At 41.9% G+C, this 10494-nt stretch overlaps 1 non-coding gene across 1 annotated transcript; it reads left to right on the plus strand.

Moving 5' to 3' along the window:
* Positions 1–4761: 4761 nt before the first annotated feature.
* LOC112128655 (small nucleolar RNA U13) lies at positions 4762–4865 on the plus strand. Its single transcript, XR_002911144.1, has one exon. It is a non-coding gene; the product is annotated as a small nucleolar RNA U13 (small nucleolar RNA).
* Positions 4866–10494: the final 5629 nt, after the last annotated feature.

Raw genomic sequence — 10494 nt, forward strand, 5'->3', positions numbered from 1 at the left:
GGAGGAGAAAAAGAAACCAACAGAGGAGCAAACACTGGACAGGTAATAGACGAAGAGACCCCTAAGTAGGAGAGAGACACAAATTTGTAAGTGGAGAGGGTGCATGCCTCTTCAGAAAAGACTATGAAGGCCCAGACCTAGGCATATCCTGGTAAAACAGCTGAACTCTAAGCATAAAGATGAAACTGAAAAGCTTCCGGACTGAAAATAAGAAACTTACTGAAGCAAAAGATTTGGAGTGATGTTGAATGCCTCGTCTGTCATCACTGGAAACTAGGAAACAGTTGGATTGTATATATTAACTAGTACTAGAAAAAGATTACAAGCTAAGGTTTCCATACCCAGCCAAAGTATCCTTCATCCAGGTAGCAACAGAAACATACACGTGAATATACGTGGTTTCGGAGGGTATAGCTCTCATATTCTATGTGATGAATATGCTGGAGAAATCTATTTACAGTAAACCACAAATGAATTAAAAGATTGACTTAAAGATGAAGAAACACTAAGTGAAGAAATGCTTTATAGCTATGACCCTTGTGATAGACAGTTAAATCTAAATGGTTGATTATTGATTGCTTAGGTTTCTAGAACTCTGTATAAATGCTAAATAAAGATTCTTGTAACAGAAAAGGCATTCTTTAGAGGAAAACCTGTCAATAGCCTGAAAGTAAAATATTCAATTATTTATTGTTATGGACTGAATGTGCACTTCCCCCTCCAAATTTATGTGTTGAAATCTCTTGTTAGGATGGTATAATGAGGCGGGACCTTTAGGAAGTGATTAGGTCATGAGGGTGAAGTCCTCATGAATGGGATTAATGCCCTTAGAGGGGAGATCCCAGACAGCTCTCCTGCCCTGTTTCCACCATGTGAGGATACAACAAGAAGACCACAGTTTGCAACCCAGAAGAGGGCCCTCACCAGACCCCCAACCATGCTGGCACCCTGATCTTGGACTTCCAGCCCCCAGAACTGTGAGAAGTAAATGTCTATTGTTTACAAACCACCCAGTCTGTGGTATTTTGTTAAAGCAGCCTGAACCGATTAAGACACTTATCCATCCCTGATAGTTAGGGAAAGGCTGGGACTCATAGGAAGCAGAGCTTTCTCAAGATCGTATCTGACAAGAGGAAAGTAGGTGAGGTAAAGGTAAGAAAGGATGAAAGTCATGTCAGGAAGTTAGTGTTGCCTTCACACTCCAACAACAGGGTCCCCTGCTCTGCACACATGTCTTCAAGAGCCTGCCTTTTCTTCCATCCAAAGGCCACCTTCCAAGCAAGGAGTGCATGGTGTGTGCGAGAGGGGTGAGGGGAGGCAGGAAGTAAGGGGCCACCCACCTTCTTCTGGACCCTGCTCCGTGCTCCTGGGATTGCAGAATACCCAGTCCAAAAAGTCCTGAGCCAACTCTAAGCCACATCTGGGAAGAGGCACAACTCCTGAACGTGCCTCTTTTCGGATCTGTTCTCCAAGGAACCCAGTGGTAGGCAAGAGACAGCTGTGTGTGTGTGTGTGTGTGTGAAGGTTGATGGCATGTGTGTGTGTACTGGTGTGTCCACACCTGGGACCCCCCTTCTTGCTGTGGAAACAGAGCCAGGTTGGAGATAAAGTTGGGAGGGCTGCAGGCCAGAGTCCTAGACCAAGAGTGGCTCTGTGTTCACTGTCACTTTCCAGAACAGGCTTCCAGGAGCTCTGAGGATTCTAAACTGAAGCCTGGGCTTTCAGTGCATTCTGAAGATGATTTTGACAGGGTAGAAGAATAGAGCATATATGACAGCTTATTAGTTTGATTTATACGTTTTACATATTTAGATAAATGGTACATGGTTCTCCCTTTATATTCTTGTCCCAGCCCTGCTAAATGTTGGGGCAGCATTTTATATGGCAAGGATGAGTCATGAATTCAGAGCAGAAAGAGATCACAGTGGGCTGGGTGAGCTATGAAGGAAGGCTTCGTGAGAAATCACTGCAAACTGTGGCATTTTAGGGTAGATAGAGACTGTTGAGATTAAGCTAACTAAAAAGCCAGGCATCTTTTATTTGGGTTTGGATATAGCACAGCTGAAATCAAGGATCTAGTACTATCCTCTTACTTTGCAAAAGAAAGCCCAGGAAGCTCTGGCTGATAATACAGAGCTGGGCCTGACCCCACGCCTCTTGGTTGCCATCTCAGGGTCCTGCCACTTCCCCATGTGCTTCTGCTGACCTGAGAGGAGCAACAGCTCTGGAAAAGCAGGAGTGTGTTCAAGGACAGGCAAAGAGCCTGGAGCTCCTGAAACTTTTCAGATGGGAAGCGAGTGATTGGCTCTTCTCTACATCTGGAAGCGCAGCCTGAAGTAACTGCCTTTGAAATCTCACCCCGATCTTTAAAGGTGATATGAATTGTACATTCTGTTCTCTAGTGAGGCTTTGGAATTAGACCAAGGGTGGAACTGAGATGCTGTCCCTTAACTGGTAAATTTGGGAAAGTTATTTGACCTTTGAGCCTCAGTCTCCATGTCTATAAAATGGGAGTAATAATAGCAGGGCTGCTGTAAGGATTAGATGACGTCATGTATATCAAGAGTTCTTTGGTGGCAGCTCACACCTGTAATCCCAGTGCTTTGGGATTACAGGAAGGGGGATCCCTTGAGCCTAGGAGTTCGATACCAGCCTGGGCAACATAGTAAGACTCTGTCCCTACAAAAAATAAAAAATTGGCCAGATGTGGTGACATGCACCTGCAGTCCCAGCTACTTAATAGGCTGAGGTGGAAGAATTGTTTGAACCCTAGAGTTTGAGGCTACAGTGAGCTATGACTGCACCACTGTACTCCAGCCTGGGCAACAGAGTAAGACCCTGTCTGGAAAAAGGAAAAAAAAAAGAGTGCCTTGTGCTCAACACACGTGGGCTGATGAGCTTCCCAGCTGTGTGGGCGGGCAGATTTCTCTAATGAATGGTCACTCTCGGTATGGTTACTTAGCTTTGCTATGTACATCAAGATGGTATTATTTAGTGTTCAGAATGGATGTTGCAACTTATCTTCTCTGTTTGGAAAATGATATGCCAGCAACAGCTGAGTTTTGAAGAATTGATGACACGTTAACTTAGAACGGACACAGGGTAATGCTGAGGCCTGGTAAATTTCCTGTGCAGCAGCTCATAATCAGTGCAGATTCTTGGATCAAGGGGAAGCTTCTCTTTCCAGAGTTCCAGTCTATTTTTGACAGCAAGGAGAGGTGATATGGCTTATTTTGTAATAATTCTTGCAATCCTATGATGATATGCATGATCTAAATAGACTAATGAGCTAGTCGCAGTGGCTCACACCTGTAATCCCAGCACTTTGGGAGGCCAAGGCAGGTGGATTGCTTGAGCCCAGGAGTTCAAGAACAGCCTGGGCAACATGGAGAGACATTGTCTCTACAAAAATTAAAATTAGCTGGGCATGGTGGTGTGTACCTGTAGTCCCAGCTACTTGGGAGGCTGAAGTGGGAGGATCACTTGAGCCCGGAAGGTGGAGGCTGCAGTGAGCTGAGATTGCGCCACTGTACTCCAGCCTGGGTGACAGGGTGAGACCTGTCATAGTATTATGCTTTTATACATATTTAGGGGGAACATTTAAGTTGCTAGAAAAGTCATGGATATGTCCATGTGGTGCACAAAAGGAACCAGGAATACATACTTGACAGTGTTTTAGTAAAACAAGTAATAATCTTAAATATGAAATGTATATGAGTCTCAAAATGAAATTAGAAAAAATGGCTTTGGTAGTATTTTCTCCCTGCGGGGAACTGTGAATTCTAGGAAGAAACTGAATGTTAAATTGTGTAGATCTATCACTAGGTTGCTGCAAAGTAACAGAATTGCTCTTCTCCTATATTTCACCCCCTTTGGATTTTAAGATGGGACTGGGACTGGCCCACCAATAAGGTAAGGATGAACACACACACAAACACACACTCACACACACACACACACACAGACACACACACAGACAATACTTACATACAACTAGCCCATAAACCAATACTTCTGACCCTCTCTCCAGTCTAACCATCAAGTCAAACTGGGAGAGTTGGTTGGATGATGAGACCAAAGTACCTCTCACTTCGAAAATGATGTGATTCTTTGGCAAGTCAGTGACTTGCCTGTCTTCGTGTCAGAACATTAATTCTAGGATTTTACTAGGATTCTTCCAAGTATAAGATAAAGAATAGGGTCTTCAGTCCCAGGCTCCCCCAACCCCACATGTACTCGATGGCCTTGGTTTTCTGATCGTCCCTGAGACTGCTTTGGTTTCAAGATGCCACTGATAAATTGGTAACAAGAACCAAATTCTGGCTTGTCTGACTCCAAAGCTGTGTTAATTTCACTGCACTAGTATTACAAGTTTTCCAAATCTTTCCTTTGAGTATTTTATCTATGATATATTACTCATATTTTAAATGTTCTATTAAAATACTATGGTATCTGGTACAAGAGGATAAGTGCTCTTTATCATCTTGGATAAAAAGGATAAATAATTATTGGGGAAATGATTAAAGAGAGAATTTTGCACCTATCAAATTTACTTAGAGGTTATCTACCCCTGTTTATTTATTTATTTTTACAAAAGATAGGGAGATAGTAATAGCTTCCACCCCTTGAAGACTCTGAGTTGGCCTAATAGAATATTTTAAACAACCTTTTATTTCAAAGTTGACTTTTCGATACTGATATAAGGCTCAGTGTTTTCAAAATATTTTAAAAGTTGAGATTCTTATTTAAAGGCATATTGAGATCCTTTTGTGGTTCATACATGTGATGATTGGGTTTTCACACTCACATGTGAGATGTGCCTCCCTCCAACCTTGTTATGGTGTCAGCACATTACCCATCTGACATGAAGGACAAAAAAAAGGAAAAAAAATTCAACATTATGCAATCAAGTCATGTCCTGTCAATGGGCAAGCAAAATTTGTTTCCATGTGCTGGTCAGCTCTGCTAACCTCTCTGCTCAGTTGGCCAGTCGCCTTTCAGAGCTTTGCCATTGTGTTTGCTCATCCTGCTCCAAAATATCCAAGTGTTTATGTACCAGATGTCTGGGCACAGTGATGACTGTATCATCCACATTTAGACTGAGACACTGGTCTATAATACATTCTTTTCAGCACCATTAATTTGGGATGCAGTTAACATTTCAGTTCTATTTGTAAGGATCCATTATTTATGTTGGTTGTTGATGGAACAGCACATTCTTTGAGCTCCATCTATTTCTGCCACTATTTGGTGTTTTTCAAAGTGCTCTGAGGAGCTCTGTAGCTTCAGCGCAGAAAGAAGAGAGGGTAGAGAGCCAAGTCACCAGGGGCTCATGCTACTTTCCCTTTACCAAGAGCAGTTCTTCTTCCACTCATGTGCCTGGAGAATATCTTGAGAGGTTCATTTCTAGGATTTTTCTTCTTTTCCATGTAATTTCCTCTTTTCCTTCCACCACTCAAGGAAGTATCCAGCTTAATTTTACTCCTTCCATAGAAGTGTGTTTTAGGGCTAAAAAGCAAATTCACCTGTAAAACTTTCTGAATTTTGTTTCAAAAGATTATGTCCACGGGAGAGCATAAGAGGCTGGTGGTGGAGGCTGATAGCAGAGAAGGATTTTCTGATAGAGGCAGAATGTCCAGAAGATGCAGAAGGGACCATGAGGATCTCCCCTCTGATTAAAAAGAATGCTTTTTAATCAAACCTTGTGGTTTGGCTAAAAAGAGCAGTCTTTTCTTGGGGCGTTTCCTTTGTCAGCTATTTGCATGGTGTTTCCAGATTCCGAGATTCTCCAGTCCAGAATATATAAGTGAAAAAGTTAAATAGGAAACTAACCTCTCTATCCTTTTTTGAATCCTAAAGTATCTAGCTAATTTTCCATATTTTCTCCACTTTTCAGTCTTCTGATATTTATTTTATGTGTTTTGTCCAGGGTTTTTAGCTGTAGCTGAAGGAAGAGATATGGTAGACTGCGTTTACTCCTACTTGTATGGAACACACACACCCTTGGGTTTTTGACCTGAACAACTGGAAGGATGGATTTACCATCAACTGAGATGGGAAAAACTATGGGTAGAACAGGTTTCCTCATGAAGATCAGCACTCCGGTTTGATTACGTTAAGTTTGAAATATCTTCTATTCAAACGAGGAGCGCTATTGAGTAGGGCAATCACACACGTCTAGATTTTAGGAAAGAATTTTGGGGATGGGGATGTAAATTTGGTTGTAATCCAGTAGATAGAATGCCTTTAAAACCATGGTATTGAATGAGATCACCAAAGGTGGAGGAAGAAAAAGAAAAAAACCCAGCACATGCAACTGAGATGTAGGAGCCGATGACGGAGGTCTGTGTTATCCTGGAAACCAACTGAATAAAAATATTTCAAGAAAAAGGCAGCAATCACCTGTGTCAAATACTGCTAATCAAAAATAGTATTTTGGAATTAGATCTAGCATTGAATTTCACAACGTAGAGTCTACTGGAGACTTTGATAAGAAAAGTTTAAGTGGAATGGTGGGAGAAAGAAAGATTGGTGTGGATTTATGGGACAACGGGAATAGAGGAATTGGACTGTGAGTACAGATAATTCTTTTGAGGACTTTTGTTGCAAAGAGGAGAAAATAAATGGGGAAGTCATTGGCAGGGGAAGAAGTGTTAATGGATGATTTTAATTTTATTTATTTATTTTTTAGATGAAGGAAATAACAGCATGTATGCTCTTGGAAATGATCTGGTAGAGGGTGAAAAAATGCTAATGTAGCAGAGAGAGAGGAGAAATGTTGAAGTGATTCCATGAGTGTATGAGTGCTCTGGTTTGAATGTTTGTGTCCCTCCCAAATTCATGTTGAAATGTAATCCCCAATGCAAGAGTATTAAGCGGTGGGGCCTTTAGGAAGCTACTAGGTGAATGGGATTAGTACCCTGAAAAAATAAAATGGCTTGAGGGAGCCTTTTTCGTCCTTTCTACCTTTCCACCATGTGAGCACACAGCAAGAAGCTGCGAGTGAGGAACAGGCCCTCACCAGACACTGAATCTGCTGGTGCCTAGATCTTGGACTTCCCAGCCTCCAGATCTGTAAGAAATAAATTCTTATTCTTTAGTAATTATCCAGTCTAAGGCAGTTTGTTATAGCAGCCCTAGTGAACTAAGACAATAAGAAAGAATGAGATTTGGCACGCAAATGGAGGCATTGACTTGAGATAGTTTTGTTCATCTGTGGTAATAGGTGAAGAGGCAAGTTATGTAGGTGGGGATGTGATGAAGAGAGTCTGTGAAGTCTCTTCTCAGTGAAGTATGAAGCAAGATCATCTGCTTTTGAGTGTGGGTAGAAGGTGTTCCAAGTTTGAGAAGAGAAGCAAAGGTATAAAATAGCTAAGAGGGCCAAGTTCTGTGGCTCATGCCTGTAATCCCAGCACTTTGGGAGGCCGAGGCGGACAGGATCATTTGAGGTCAGGAGTTCGAAACCAGCCTGGCCAACATGGCAAAACCCTGTCTCTACTAAAAATACAAAAAGAAAAAAAAAAGTTAGCTGGGCATGGTGGCAGGCACCCGTAGTCCCAACTACTTGGGAGGCTAAAGCAGGAGAATCACTTGAGCCTGGGAGCCAGAGGTTGCAGTGAGCTGAGATCATGCCATTGCACTCCAGCCTGGGCAACAGAGCAAGACTTTGTCTCAAAATAAATAAATTAAAAAAATAGTTAAGAGGGTTGGGGAGAGAATGGACTATGGGAATGTACTAAGGCCCACCAGAGTTTTGTCACAAATGTAAAGTGATTCCAATTAGAGTGGCTGTGTGTATGTGGGGTAACCTGGTGGCAGAATGCCATAAATCCAGCTTGAGTCTCTCACTGCTTTCAATTGTCCCCTTCTCTCACTCATATCACCTCTCATCATCCCATTGTTCTTGAACAAGCTATAGAAAAAAAAGCGTGGCAACAAATTTGAGACAGTAGTTCCAAACATGCTCTCTGCAGTGACATGGAGTATTTTTGAGCTGTGAACATAGCGGCATCTGTTGGACACTGTATGAATTATTAGCTCAAGGGAGTTCACAGTTTTATTATTGCATGGTGCTACATTCCTTTCCATTACATACTTTCTTTGTCGAGCTGAGTTTTCAGCCGTTGCTGAAATAAAAGCAATCATTGCACAAGAATCAGTGTGGTGTTCCATCCAATTCCAAAGTTTGAGGAGTTGTGTCTTGCCCAACAGGCACACACACCTCACTCAGTAATTGTGGTTAAGAATGAAATAGGCCAGGCGCAGTGGCTCACGCCTGTAATCCCAACACTTTGGGAGGCCGATCATGAGGGGGGCAGATCATGAGGGCAAGCGATTGCGACCATCCTGGCCAACATGGTGAAACCCTGTCTCTACTAAAAATACAAAAATTGGCTGTGTGTGGAGGCATGTGCCTGTAGTCCCAGCTACTTGGGAGGCTGAGGCAGGGGAATCACTTGAACCTGGAAGGCGGAGGTTGCAGTGAGCAGAGATCAAGCCACTACACTCCAGCCTGGCGACAGAGTGAAACTCGGTCTCAAAAAAAAAAAAAGAAAAAAAGAAAAAAAAGAAAAGAAAAGAAAAAGAAAAAGAAAAATATTTTTATTTCAATTTATATGTACTATTCTTTAAGCAACAACTAAGTTGTTAAGATATGAGTAAGGCCGGGCACAGTGGCTCATGCCTGTAAACCTAGCACTTTGGGAAGCCGAGGTGGGTGGTTTGTCTGAGGTCAGGAGTTTGAGACCAGTCGAGCCAACATGGTGAAATCCCATCTCTACCAAAAATACAAAAAAATTAGCCAGGCATGGTGGTGTGTGCCTGTAATCCCAGCTACTTGGGAGGCTGAGGCAGGGGAATTGCTTGAACCAGGGAAGTGGAGGTTGCAGTGAGCCGAGATCACGCCACTGCACTCCAGTCTGGGCGACAGAGCGAGACTCCGTCTCAAAAAAAAAAAAAAAAAAAAAAAGATATGAGTAATAATTAAGTTGTTTAGACCTAAACTACTTTTAGTGCTATTGTTAGCAATTTATTTTGACCTAGAGGTGCAGTGGAAAAATTAGAGATGCTAAGGGCACCTAATTAACTGAGAAAATGTGGGAACCTCTGACTTAAAAATGAATTCCTGTTGCTTTCTCTATTTCTTCCACGTACTGGGTCAAGGCCTTGTGAAGTGCAGTTGTATGCAGTAGAACTAAGAAATTCTCATGCCAAAGTCTAAATCTTGCAGGGAAATCGCTTATGACAAACGCCCTCTCCACCGCACTCCACCAAGTTCCCTCATTATCTTAAAACTTGAGCCTAAATATCTCTCCCTAGTTTTAATGGCATATGGCTACACCATGACCATCTGTTATAATATGGGAATTTAAAGCCAAGAGCAAACATGTGCCTTTTAGCTCCCCTAGAGTCTTACATCTCTAAAAGAAGCCAGAACATGTGGGTCACCGGAAGACTTGGCTTGGACGTTTATCGTTTTGTCAACATCTACTCCAAATAGGTAATTCTTGATAGATGACTTAGGCCAAATAATTGTGGCCTCAGGACTGCTTTCTTTTTGCCAGCAGAGATACCAGTAATATACGCAGGTGTGCTGGGGAATGAGATGCCACCAGGTGGTGTTTGTTCCTATGTCTATGTGTCTATGTGTGTTATGGACCTTTCAAGAGACTGTCTCTTTTCCCTGACCTGACACTGTGAGTTTTGCAAGTCAAGATCGTGCTTTGCAGCAAAAGAAACTCTCAAGAGAGTAAACAAACAATCTACAGAAAGGGAAAATATTTGCAAATCATGCATCCAACAGAGGATTAATATCCAGAATGTATAAGGAACCTAAATAAACCCAGAAGAAAAAGTAACTCCATTAAAAAGGGAGCAAAGGACATGAACAGACTCTTTTCAAAAGGAGACAGACAAGCAGCCAACAAACATAAGAAAAAATACTCAACATCAGTAATTGTCAGAGAAATGCACAATGAGATACTATCTCACACCAGTCAGAATGGCTATTATCAAAAAGTCAAAAAATAATAGATGTTGGTGAGGTTGTAGAGAAAAAGGAACACTTATACGCTGTTAGTGGGAATGCAAATTAGTTCAGCCACTATGAAAAGCAGTTTGAAGATCTCTCAAAGAACCAAAAATAGAACGACCATTTGACCCAGCAACCCCATTGCTGGGTATATACCCAAAGGAAAATAAATCATTCTTCCAAAAAGACGTGTACTCGTATGTTCATCACAGCACTATTCACAGTAGCAGAAATGGAATCAACATAGGTCTCCATTAACTGTGGATTGGATAAAGAAAAATGTGGTACATATACACGATGGAATACTGTGCAGCCATAAAAAAGAACAAAATCATGTCCTTTGTTGTAACATAGATGCAGACGGAAGCAGTTATCCTAAATGAACCAACGGGGAAACAGGCAACCAAATATCACATGTTCTCCTTGGTAAGTGGGAGCTAAATCTTGGGTTCACTTGGACCTGA

Source organism: Pongo abelii, chromosome 14 (genome assembly GCF_028885655.2).
Source record: "Pongo abelii isolate AG06213 chromosome 14, NHGRI_mPonAbe1-v2.0_pri, whole genome shotgun sequence".
Taxonomy (NCBI): Eukaryota; Metazoa; Chordata; class Mammalia; order Primates; family Hominidae; genus Pongo; species Pongo abelii.